The sequence below is a fragment of the Triticum dicoccoides genome, chromosome 7A (genome assembly GCF_002162155.2).
Source record: "Triticum dicoccoides isolate Atlit2015 ecotype Zavitan chromosome 7A, WEW_v2.0, whole genome shotgun sequence".
NCBI classification, from domain to species: Eukaryota; Viridiplantae; Streptophyta; class Magnoliopsida; order Poales; family Poaceae; genus Triticum; species Triticum dicoccoides.
Genome location: NC_041392.1, coordinates 666618346 through 666631555, shown reverse-complemented (window position 1 = coordinate 666631555; position 13210 = coordinate 666618346). Strand labels below are relative to the sequence as shown.

The 13210-nt window shown below is 43.3% G+C and overlaps 2 long non-coding RNA genes across 3 annotated transcripts in view; both read left to right on the top strand.

Moving 5' to 3' along the window:
• The first annotated feature begins 4709 nt into the window (after positions 1 to 4709).
• The window catches only part of LOC119329775, a 10521-nt gene continuing 2020 nt past the window's right edge, over positions 4710 to 13210 (top strand). The window contains exons 1-6 of one of the 2 annotated variants that reach the window (XR_005159756.1): positions 4710 to 5125; positions 9274 to 9354; positions 9477 to 9578; positions 9867 to 9952; positions 10080 to 10159; positions 10962 to 12809. This is a non-coding gene — a long non-coding RNA (uncharacterized LOC119329775). Of the gene's footprint in view, positions 5126 to 8778; positions 9172 to 9273; positions 9355 to 9476; positions 9579 to 9866; positions 9953 to 10079; positions 10160 to 10961; positions 12810 to 13210 lie in introns of those variants that run through there. The other variant, XR_005159755.1, reaches the window with a different exon arrangement.
• On the top strand, positions 5319 to 7205 carry LOC119329777. The gene is made up of 4 exons (XR_005159758.1): positions 5319 to 5532; positions 5821 to 5906; positions 6034 to 6113; positions 6916 to 7205. It is a non-coding gene; the product is annotated as an uncharacterized LOC119329777 (long non-coding RNA).

Here is a 13210-nt window from a genome sequence, read left to right as displayed (position 1 = left end):
ACCGCCTCCCGGCAAGGATCTTGCCGGGGGGAGGGGCCCGTTTCGTCCCCTTTGCTCTTTGTGGTCTTGGTCTTGGTGTCGTTCTGCTTCTCCTGAGCTTCAGCCTTACCTTGGCTCAGCTCCCTTGCCTTGCTCAGTGTGGTGGTGCCCGTGCACTACTAGGGAAACCCTTATACATAGAACTTAGCAGCAGCGCGGTCTAAAAACAGGCGCTACTGCTAATTAGCAGCAACGAGCTTTAGAAAAGAGCGCTGCTAATGACTGAGTAGCAGTAGCGCTCTAGGTGAAAAGAGCGCTACTACTATAATTGCCACGGTGTTGCCCCTAGGCTAGATATAGTAGTAGCGCCCTTCCCGTGGACGCGCTACTGCTAAAGAACTTAGTAGCAGCGGTTTTGCTCAAAACTCGCTACTGCTAAGTATGACCGCAACTAATTAAGTTTAGTCCCATACTGCTAAGCGAACAAGGTGTTTACCACCTTAAATATGTTGCTTCTCAACCTATCTCGAGCACTTGGTCTTCATTCAACTATATGTGTATGATTTGTGGTTGCAATATGAATCATCGCCTGTACCTATACAGGTACAGTGAGGATTCATGTTAACTATTTAGATTATACACAAAAAGATAATGATTACCAATGTATATTTTTGATGTTTTTACTAAACAAAAGAAATAACTGCTTCCATTAGCAGTAGCGGTTTTCTCCAAAACGCGCTGTAGATAAGTTAGCTATACGCGTTTTCCGTACGTGCGCTACTGCTAGTTCGAGTTAACCACCCCCCGCATCAAAATTTCACTAAGTCCTCCTTCCCCCCCCCCACCGGCCTGTTCCCCTACTCCCTGTCGCCGCCGCCCGAGCCCGAGCGCGCCTGCCCTCACCACCGCCGTCGCCGCCCGCCCTCAACCTCACCGCCGCCGCTCTCGACCACACTGTCGCTGCCCTCGACCTCACCGCCGCCGCCCTCGACCGAGCCCGCCGCCCAGGACCGCCGCCCTCCCGATCCCGAGCCCGCCCTCGCCGCCCCTCCGTCGCCGAGCACCTCCCCGCCACCGTCTCTCCCTCTGTAAGCCCCCCATCCCCTCTCTCTTTGCTTAGTTAGTAGATGATTTTAGTAGTAGTAGATGTTAATTTAGGGTTCATAGATAATGATTTTTAGAAGTGGTGGATATTAATTACTAGTAGTTATGGTAAACTAGTTGTATAATTAGCAGTAGTACATGTTAATTAGTAGTAGATGTAGTAGTTAGATGTTAATTAGTAGTAGTAGATGTGCTAGTTTCTTTCTATTTATAGTAAGTTTATATTTAGTAAGAACTAGTTGAATTAATAGAACTAGTTTAGTTTTAGTTGAACTAGTTAAGTTTTAGTTGAACTAGTTAAGTTTTAGTTGAACTAGTATAGTAAGTAAATTAATAACTAGTTGAACTACTTCATTTTTAGAAAGAACTGGTTTTTTTTCTTTTTATACTAAGTTTATATTTAGTAAGAACTAGTTGAATTAATAGAACTAGTTGAACATGCCATATTTGGTGTTATTTTTTAGTTTAAGCAATTATTTCATGTTTTGGTTACACCTCCGAGTGGCCTATGTTTTGCCGGAGTGTTGATTAATTTCCGTTCCGGCAAATTTCAGGCGCTCGATATGTCCTTTTTTAGCAAAGGTCATGCCGGATTTTTCCGTGAATTCTGGCATGACTTGTGCTAAAATATGTACAAGTTTAATCTTTGAATGATGAACGTAGGAAATGTCATACTCGGACGACGACAGTCTCCCGAGGGAGTGCAGCTGGTGCCACGATGATCGAGGTATGTGCGACAGGTTCGTTCAGCTGGATGAAGATCGGCACTTCAGCATTAAGCTCAAGGAGACCTTCGATGTTGAAACGGTACGCAACAACGACAAGTGTTTTTTCGTAATTAAGCATGACTTTAACTATTTCAACGTCTAATTTTCATCTTTTACAATTCGACCAGCTTATCCCATGCCATGCAAGACGCTATATCTTGGAGAGGATGGGTTTTGAAGACCATGAAAATTTTCAAACAAAGAAAATACACCTAAGGACCCATCATGATATCGATTTTGAAGTAAATCTGTACAATTATCAGAGCGTAACCCATTTTGGTTGCCAAAATTGGGAAGCACTTTGCAAAATGTATGGTTTTATGAGGGTATGATTGTCACCATGGATCTTGGTGATCCTGACATCGAGCAAGACAATATGGATATTTGGGTCCTTGTTGATACGCTTCCGATTCTACCGCAATGTGAGTTTCTCAAACATAGTTATTAACTAATTTATATTGTTTATTTCAAAATAGTTGACAGTTTATTTCCATTGACAGCTTATTTTGAATCTTCAAAGAATGTGCAGAAGATGGTAGACAAAACCCACTACACTGATGGCTCCGAATTAACTTATAAGGAGAAAAATTATCTGATTGCTTATTGTACTTTTTTTGAGAATTACAATACCTATTATCGAACTCCTCCAAATTATGGTGAATACGTGCCACTAGTGCACGTGTTGAACCACGATAACTTCTATGGAGATACCCTGGTAAGATATTTTACTATTACGACATCCGTGCATATTTTGCATACTTCTAAAACTAGTACATCATTGCTAACTACGAAGTTATTACTATGTTTTTCAACAAAAAATCCCGATGGATTGTGTGCCTCATCTAATGTATTAAAATGGTCGCCTTGAAGTTCTGAACCTACAGCCAGGTCATCCTACGGATCTCACCTGTGCATATCGAATTTCTGAAACCGGTGAACAAATGCTAATCAAAGAGTGGAAAAAATGTTTGGACATTCGTAAGGAGGTTCTTGGAAGCAACATTAAGCGAAAGGCGAGAATTGGAGACAGGATAATCTGCATTCTCCATAATGGAGAGCCAGGGGCTATCTTGTTTTTTGCTATTTTACCTTAGAGAATATAGTAGGTCCTAAGAGAATGTAGTAGGTCCTATGAGGTACAATATGTTTATTATGTGATACAATGTGTTAGAGTTGAAGATGTGAGGAGTACTTGTGATTACGACTAGTGACCAATGATATGATGATGATGATAAGGTATTAATGATATGATGATGATGATGATATTTATTATATCATTGGGTGAAAGAACCGCGGATTAGTTTCAAGTGGATGTCCGTCCACTTGAAACTAGTCCATGCGGTTCTTTCACCCCGTGATGTAATAACTCATTATGATGTAAAAACAATTTGTAAATTCCTGTTGTATGAAAACTTGTGTAAAGATGTACGGATACAACATGAAATAAAATACAAAATAATAGTAGCAGCGCGGGCAGAGAGAAGCGCTACTATAATTACCAGTAGCGCTCCTCCTGGAACTCGCTACTACTAAGTCGATTTAGCAGTAGCGTGGGTGGAGGCACGCTACTGCCATTCGTTAGCTGTAGCGCCTTATCAGTAGCGCACAACCCCGCGCTACTGATAGGTCTAAAACCCGCGCTGCTGCTAGCCTTTTCCCTAGTAGTGGTGGCTCAGACTGCCCGTGCACAGTTATAGGGGTACAAAAAGTGTACCCCTCTTTTTGTACACCGACAATTTGATATTCCAATGTTAGTGTGAACATTTACACATAAGAATAAAGTTCGGATTTTCTCAAATTTGAGAGTGTGGTTAGAATTTTTTTTGCTACTAGTACACATGCATGTGCAACGCACGTATCATAATCTACAATAAAAACATATATTTGAGTATATTTTCTCTTCTAGCGAGTTTTTTACCGACCCATTCAAATCTGTCTTATGCTTAGTGATATGAGCGCGCGTGTAACATACGACCCATAAACATGTCTTCATATAACATTGATGATCACATAATTCTATTATAATTTGATACATAATTTAAAAAAACACAACTAAACACCATTATCTCTTGAAGGTCCATTTATTGATACGATCTATGGTGCTCCATCCGATGGGATATTGGTTTGAGCTTGGTTCCCTTCGTACTTTAAAATATATATCAAAAACTTCCTCGTCAACTTCATTTCCTTCATACTTTAAAATATGAAAAAATATGTCTTACTCTAGTAAAGGGACATCATCAATCATACCGATGAACAAAGTTACTCTATTAAGTCATCGTTTGTTGGAGTGACAGTCGGTGAAAGGATAAATGATTGTGAGATGAGCTCAACTTCGGGTGATATGTTCGATGTTTTTTTTGGGGGGGGGGGAGGGGGTCTATCAATAATCATTCAATCTTTGGGGTCTGTGTTGTTTCCGTCATCTTTCAAGTCTTGATTTCTTGTAATATCATCATTTTATTCCTCATCCACTAAAATGACAGGTAGTTTTGTTCTAAAATATGTCATATGATCCTATAAAGTAGTAATCAGAGTTAGTTAGTTTTCATAGACCCATAAAATTTATATCTCCGGTGAAGTACTCCACAAGATGACCTACAGGATTACAAAACATAAAATATATTCAGTTTTATTTAATTTTTATAGATATTTATACGAAACTTTTTAAACCATCAACTGATCATCATGATCATAACAAGCCGTGATGATTAAAGAAATGGCACCCAAAATCGAACATGCCCTATAAAAGAAAAGTATTTTTCTAGAGGATGAAAGAAAATTGGTTTGGACAACGCCACAGTCACTCACAATCCTTCTCTGGACACTGCTAGTATATACTGTAGTTGTACTAAAAAAGCCAGTCATTCCACCGCCCCTGTCTTTTCTCCTCCCTTCCCTAATCTTCCATGGTCGCCAGATCCCTCCCTCCATAGCCGGCGCTCCCTGTAAGGCCGCCCCTCCCCTTCGTCACCCACGCCGGTGGACGTGCATGCCCCTGCTCCACCTCGCTCCTCCTTCGAATTCGGCCGTCGAAGTGCTCGAGGAGGCAGTCGAGCTTGGCATGCTCGCCGGTGACGCTGGCCCCTTACCGCACACGCCGGACTACCAACCTCTCAGGCGGGGGGCGCACGCCGACCCCAGGAAGAGAGAAGCGAAGATTTTGTGCCGGCTTCTTGCTCAGCTGGGAATTTGAAGAGGACGGCCGTGGCCATGGCCTTGGAGGAGGTGGAAGTTCCCGTCCCCACAGAGAAGTTGTCCACGGATCCAAATCTGTAAGCAGAAAGAAAAGAACCTGATCTTGGATTTCTTCACTTGCGTTATTCAGAGTCATCCTAGTCCACCATACGTTCCCTTATTCAATTGGATGACCGCAGAGACGGGGGAAGGCAGGGTGGTGTTGTGCTGGTGGCCACCGGGAGCTTCAACCTTCCTACCTACATGCACAGGCATGTTTGGTAAGCCGCAGCACCTGTTAAATCTGTTTAGCAACTCTGAAGTGTTGTGTTAATATTAGAACATGCTGAGAATCAGAACAAATAGATTGCATATTACCCCATCTCTTGTTTCATACGTACAGAGCTTGCGAAGGATGAGTTGCAGCAGCGAGGGTAGTCGGTGCTGGGATGTTACTGCCTTAATGGATACATGTCCCTGGTGAACCGATGCTAACAAGAAGAAGGTACTATGCGGAACTGGAAATGTGTATGGGTTTGTGTTAACACCACATTCTCATGACCGAATTTGCAATTTGGGGCTGCTCATGACCTCTTGCCGTTTGCTCACCGGATTCGCCTCTGCGAATTGGCATGTTGAAGCTCGTCTTTCGTGATGGTTGATCCATGCATAATAACCTGATTTTTCATGTTATCAGTACATGCGTACCATTGGATTTTCGCTATCACATAAGGTACTTTCAGTTCGGATGATGTGTTCATTTGATGGACACATTCTTGTGTTCTTGATACAGGCAATGCAGAAAGGTCATCAGCGTACCTTGACCATTCTCTCAAGAGTTAAGAATTCTTCTGTGCAAGGATGGCTTAGCTGATCAAGGTATGTGACAATGATTTTTGGTGTTGCAACACAGTAGTGTCTTCTCTCACATTGTTGGATCACCAATTGTATCAGTACTATAACACTGTATATAAATCAGTTGTTTACGACTTGCGTTTTGTCTCAGGAAGTGTCAAGGTAATGCTGCTATGTGGTTCTGACCTGCTCGATTCATTCAGCAAGCCAGGGGTTTGGATTCCAGATCAGGTACAAAACTTGAACACTTTTTGGTACCGAAAGGGGATGGGAGCAACAAGTCTGAATCAAAGAGTATGTTTTGAATCTTCGTTGCATTGCACAATATTTTTATTGTTCTAAGAAATTCATGTAGTTGTATATGGAACATTTCCTTGATGTGATGGTCGGGCATATTTGTTTACTAAATCATACTTCCAGATTACCTTTGTCGGCAACTCTAAATATTTCTTAGATGGCTTACCACAAGCATTAGTCCTGCAAAAACATATATTCTAAACCGGTTCATGATAGATCAACAAAATGTTGTTGATGCTCTCACCTATTAGGAGATGCACATGAAAAAAAAAGATATGCTAAAGTTGCATAGTTCCAACAAACAGACATTCAAATGCACCATTTTGTACTCAGGGAGCAGGAAGTGCGACTTCTTTAGTTTTCAGAATTAGAATGGATCACGTGTACTCCAGATGTTTTCAGTTTAAATAATCATGCACATTCTCAATCATGTGGTGTGCAAAAGTGGGTTTATACAGATTTATACAATTCATTGTAACACCCTGGAGCTGGATAGATGTTATATTACTTTGTAGAATGATTGTGTTGGTGGTCATGTTGATGGAACTTGATATAGTAAAGTCACTTTCCTGTATTTACTTGATATAGTAAAGGCAATTTGTGCAACACAAATCCAGTTTCATTATCCTCATATAGTCAGTATGTAAAATGAAAGGCTTATAGCATTTTGCTGTGCAACTGTTTATTAGTTAGAACTCTATTATCAAAAATCTAATCATGAGTAATGCTGCAACAGTCAAAGGAAGAAGTCGAACCTGAAGAAGTCCTCGGAAGAATCACAGCTGCGTGTGCCCGGCTGGTTCAGGGGACGCGACAGGTGCTGGCGCCCTGCCCCGGCGGGCGTGTGCGCGGCGGCGTGGGTGCCAGTGCAGGGCGGGCACGGCGGTGCGGGTGCCGGGGCAGGCTCTCTCCTGGGCACTGGCGATCTCGCAGGACGGATGCCACGCTACGAGCGGCAACAATCGGCGATGGCGATCGTGCACGGAGGTGACGGGACGGTGCAGTGCAGCGTGGTCGCTGCGCAGGCAGGAGACACCGTTGGTTGGCGGCGTATGTGCCTGGCGGTGAGGTCAAGGTCAAGGGCGTGAAGTTCCCTTAGCTTGCGATCTGATTTTCCGTGATTGTAGGGGATGCTGGGCTGGTTGTTAGTTTGCGATCTGATTTCCGTGATTGTAGGGGACGCACGGGGCTGGTTGTTCGACTACTACTCTCCTGGTGAAGTACGGTCAGTCATTGGTAAATGCTAAGTGCACACTGTAGAGGTATTGGATTAATGATGGCCGTTAGATTGAGACTTGTTGGCCTAATCGTGTGGTGCTGATTGGCTCGTGCGTTATTGTGGGATTAATTGCGGGGTGCATGTAAGAAAGTTCTTGTTTGATTGTTTAATAGTAGTAGACTCAGACTGCCCGTGCACAGTTATAGGGGTACAAAAAGTGTACCCCTCTTTTTGTACACCGACAATTTGATATTCCAATGTTAGTGTGAACATTTACACATAAGAATAAAGTTCGGATTTTCTCAAATTTGAGAGTGTGGTTAGATTGTTTTTTGCTACTAGTACACATGCATGTGCAACGCACGTATCATAATCTACAATAAAAACATCTATTTGAGTATATTTTCTCTTCTAGTGAGTTTTTTACCGACCCATTCAAATCTGTCTTATGCTCAGTGATATGAGCGCGCGTGTAACATACGACCCATAAACATGTCTTCATATAACATTGATGATCACATAATTCTATTATAATTTGTTACATAATTTAAAAAAACACAACTAAACACCATTATCTCTTGAAGGTCCATTTATTGATACGATCTATGGTGCTCCATCCGATGGGATATTGGTTTGAGCTTGGTTCCCTTCGTACTTTAAAATATATATCAAAAACTTCCTCGTCAACTTCATTTCCTTCATACTTTAAAATATGAAAAAATATGTCTTACTCTAGTAAAGGGACATCATCAATCATACCGATGAACAAAGTTACTCTATTAAGTCATCGTTTGTTGGAGTGACAGTCGGTGAAAGGATAAATGATTGTGAGATGAGCTCAACTTCGGGTGATATGTTCGATGTTTTTTTTGGGGGGGGGGGAGGGGGTCTATCAATAATCATTCAATCTTTGGGGTCTGTGTTGTTTCCGTCATCTTTCAAGTCTTGATTTCTTGTAATATCATCATTTTATTCCTCATCCACTAAAATGACAGGTAGTTTTGTTCTAAAATATGTCATATGATCCTATAAAGTAGTAATCAGAGTTAGTTAGTTTTCATAGACCCATAAAATTTATATCTCGGTGAAGTACTCCACAAGATGACCTACAGGATTACAAAACATAAAATATATTCAGTTTTATTTAATTTTTATAGATATTTATACGAAACTTTTTAAACCATCAACTGATCATCATGATCATAACAAGCCGTGATGATTAAAGAAATGGCACCCAAAATCGAACATGCCCTATAAAAGAAAAGTATTTTTCTAGAGGATGAAAGAAAATTGGTTTGGACAACGCCACAGTCACTCACAATCCTTCTCTGGACACTGCTAGTATATACTGTAGTTGTACTAAAAAAGCCAGTCATTCCACCGCCCCTGTCTTTTCTCCTCCCTTCCCTAATCTTCCATGGTCGCCAGATCCCTCCCTCCATAGCCGGCGCTCCCTGTAAGGCCGCCCCTCCCCTTCGTCACCCACGCCGGCGGACGTGCATGCCCCTGCTCCACCTCGCTCCTCCTTCGAATTCGGCCGTCGAAGTGCTCAAGGAGGCGGTCGAGCTTGGCATGCTCGCCGGTGACGCCGGCCCCTTACCGCACACCGACCTCTCAGGTGGGGGGCGCACGCCGACCCCAGGAAGAGAGAAGCGAAGATTTTGTGCCGGCTTCTTGCCCAGCTGGGAATTTGAAGAGGACGGTCGTGGCCATGGCCTTGGAGGAGGTGGAAGTTCCCGTCCCCACAGAGAAGTTGTCCACGGATCCAAATCTGTAAGCAGAAAGAAAAGAACCTGATCTTGGATTTCTTCACTTGCGTTATTCAGAGTCATCCTAGTCCACCATACGTTCCCTTATTCAATTGGATGACCGCAGAGACGGGGGAAGGCGGGGTGGTGTTGTGCTGGTGGCCACCGGGAGCTTCAACCTTCCCACCTACATGCACAGACATGTTTGGTAAGCCGCAGCACCTGTTAAATCTGTTTAGCAACTCTGAAGTGTTGTGTTAATATTAGAACATGCTGAGAATCAGAACAAATAGATTGCATATTACCCCATCTCTTGTTTCATACGTACAGAGCTTGCGAAGGATGAGTTGCAGCAGCGAGGGTAGTCGGTGCTGGGATGTTACTGCCTTAATGGATACATGTCCCTGGTGAACCGATGCTAACAAGAAGAAGGTACTATGCGGAACTGGAAATGTGTATGGGTTTGTGTTAACACCACATTCTCATGACCGAATTTGCAATTTGGGGCTGCTCATGACCTCTTGCCGTTTGCTCACCGGATTCGCCTCTGCGAATTGGCATGTTGAAGCTCGTCTTTCGTGATGGTTGATCCATGCATAATAACCTGATTTTTCATGTTATCAGTACATGCGTACCATTGGATTTTCGCTATCACATAAGGTACTTTCAGTTCGGATGATGTGTTCATTTGATGGACACATTCTTGTGTTCTTGATACAGGCAATGCAGAAAGGTCATCAGCGTACCTTGACCATTCTCTCAAGAGTTAAGAATTCTTCTGTGCAAGGATGGCTTAGCTGATCAAGGTATGTGACAATGATTTTTGTTGTTGCAACACAGTAGTGTCTTCTCTCACATTGTTGGATCACCAATTGTATCAGTACTATAACACTGTATATAAATCAGTTGTTTACGACTTGCGTTTTGTCTCAGGAAGTGTCAAGGTAATGCTGCTATGTGGTTCTGACCTGCTCGAGTCATTCAGCAAGCCAGGGGTTTGGATTCCAGATCAGGTATAAAACTTGAACACTTTTTGGTACCGAAAGGGGATGGGAGCAACAAGTCTGAATCAAAGAGTATGTTTTGAATCTTCGTTGCATTGCACAATATTTTTATTGTTCTAAGAAATTCATGTAGTTGTATATGGAACATTTCCTTGATGTGATGGTCGGGCATATTTGTTTACTAAATCATACTTCCAGATTACCTTTGTCGGCAACTCTAAATATTTCTTAGATGGCTTACCACAAGCATTAGTCCTGCAAAAACATATATTCTAAACCGGTTCATGATAGATCAACAAAATGTTGTTGATGCTCTCACCTATTAGGAGATGCACATGAAAAAAAAAGATATGCTAAAGTTGCGTAGTTCCAACAAACAGACATTCAAATGCACCATTTTGTACTCAGGGAGCAGGAAGTGCGACTTCTTTAGTTTTCAGAATTAGAATGGATCACGTGTACTCCAGATGTTTTCAGTTTAAATAATCATGCACATTCTCAATCATGTGGTGTGCAAAAGTGGGTTTATACAGATTTATACAATTCATTGTAACACCCTGGAGCTGGATAGATGCTATATTACTTTGTAGAATGATTGTGTTGGTGGTCATGTTGATGGAACTTGATATAGTAAAGTCACTTTCCTGTATTTACTTGATATAGTAAAGGCAATTTGTGCAACACAAATCCAGTTTCATTATCCTCATATAGTCAGTATGTAAAATGAAAGGCTTATAGCATTTTGCTGTGCAACTGTTTATTAGTTAGAACTCTATTATCAAAAATCTAATCATGAGTAATGCTGCAACAGTCAAAGGAAGAAGTCGAACCTGAAGAAGTCCTCAGAAGAATCACAGCTGCGTGTGCCCGGCTGGTTCAGGGGACGCGACAGGCGCTGGCGCCCTACCCCGGCGGGCGTGTGCGCGGCGGCGTGGGTGCCAGTGCAGGGCGGGCACGGCGGTGCGGGTGCCGGGGCAGGCTCTCTCCTGGGCACTGGCGATCTCGCAGGACGGATGCCACGCTACGAGCGGCAACAATCGGCGATGGCGATCGTGCACGGAGGTGACGGGACGGTGCAGTGCGGCGTGGTCGCTGCGCAGGCAGGAGACGCCGTTGGTTGGCGGCGTATGTGCCTGGCGGTGAGGTCAAGGTCAAGGGCGTGAAGTTCCCTTAGCTTGCGATCTGATTTTCCGTGATTGTAGGGGATGCTGGGCTGGTTGTTAGTTTGCGATCTGATTTCCGTGATTGTAGGGGACGCGCGGGGCTGGTTGTTCGACTACTACTCTCCTGGTGAAGTACGGTCAGTCATTGGTAAATGCTAAGTGCACACTGTAGAGGTATTGGATTAATGATGGCCGTTAGATTGAGACTTGTTGGCCTAATCGTGTGGTGCTGATTGGCTCGTGCGTTATAGTGTGATTAATTGCGGGGTGCATGTAAGAAAGTTCTTGTTTGATTGTTTAATAGTAGTAGAAGAAGTAGATAGATAATCGTGTGGTGCTGATTGGCTCGTGCGTTATTGTGGGATTAATTGCGGGGTGCATGTAAGAAAGTTTTTGTTTGATTGTTTAATAGTAGTAGAAGATTATTAATAGTAGTAGATAGAGAAGTAGAGAAGAGATAGGGATTTCAGGCCTGGGAGCAAAAGACGAAATAATGTCATTTGCAATCAATGGTGATACAATATTTGTATGAAACATAATAAAGAAAAACTAATAGGCGTACATGTATTAAAAAATTGGCACTGGTGTGTTTCTGCTGCCTAATTAACACCTTGCATCATATTCTGCATATGGGTAACAAAATTGCAAGAATGGAAAAATTCTAACAAAATTGTATTAAAAAATTGTATGTATAGTATATATTATAAGAAAACGCTACAGAACTTTATAAAAAACATACATAAAAATTCCCAAATCTGGACATATATTACATTATATATTATATATCCAGTACATCTAAAGAGAAGTACTCAAATATAATATTGGAAGTTGCTAGTGTGTGCATTACGGTGATTGACGAGTTACGATTCGTAATTTCGTGTAACTCCGCCGCTGATTTTTTCTAACTGTCGGATCAAAGAAATCATTTAAAGGTTTTTTATGTGCGAACAGGGTAGAGTAGTAAATTAGCCGGTCAATCCAGTCGCTAGTCAATCCCTCGCATAGCCTTCGTCGTTGTCAGTTTATTATCCTCCTCAATCCCCTCGCACAGCCGCCGCCACCGACCCGACCCTCGACCGTGGCGATGACGGCGTCCCTCCTGTCGGTCGTGCCGCCGCTGCCCCAGATCGTCACACAGCCGCAGCTGCCTATACTTTTTCTCGCCCCTCCCCTAATCCAGTTTCCGTCCAAAGCCGCCACCGCAAACAAGGGATCCCACCGGACCTCGCCGCCGCCGCAATCAAGTGATCCCGCCGGACCTCGCCGCCGCCGCCATCAAGGGATCCCGCCGGACCTCGCCACCGCCGCAATTAAGGGATCCCGCTGGATTGCCGCCAGGTTTCTGGCCCGCCGCCAGGAGCCGCAGGAACTGCATGCCATTAGGCGCGGCGTGCCGAGCCCGCCGAAGCCTCCTCTGCCCCACCGCCCCCTGCAGCGCATCCCTCCGTCGAGCATCCGGTCATGCCGAGCAACGCCGCGGACCAGTCCGTAGGCAGGTAGCCACCCTTCCTCCACCCACTTCCCTGACCCCCTCCCATTACCTTCCCATCACACTAGATTGAGAAAACTGTTGTTAATTCCACGGTTAGAAGGCAAAAGCCTGTAATACCTTATCTTCAGTTGAATGTAACGTTAGCTGCACTCAAGGCGAAAATGGTACTGTACTAACTAAACATTTTGCTGGCTTCTCTGATTATTTTGCGTCTTTGTCTAGCTGGTTGTTTTGCATATGGGAGTATAATTTTCTTCTAGGATGGTGTTCCTTCCTTTAGCTGCAAATTTAAACCAATTGCTATGCAACCTAGGCTTTGAGCCAGCTCATATTTAGTCAGTCTCGTTAGTGCAACAATCATGAAGTAAAAAGCAAGTAGATATTGCTATTCACAATTTATTCAGT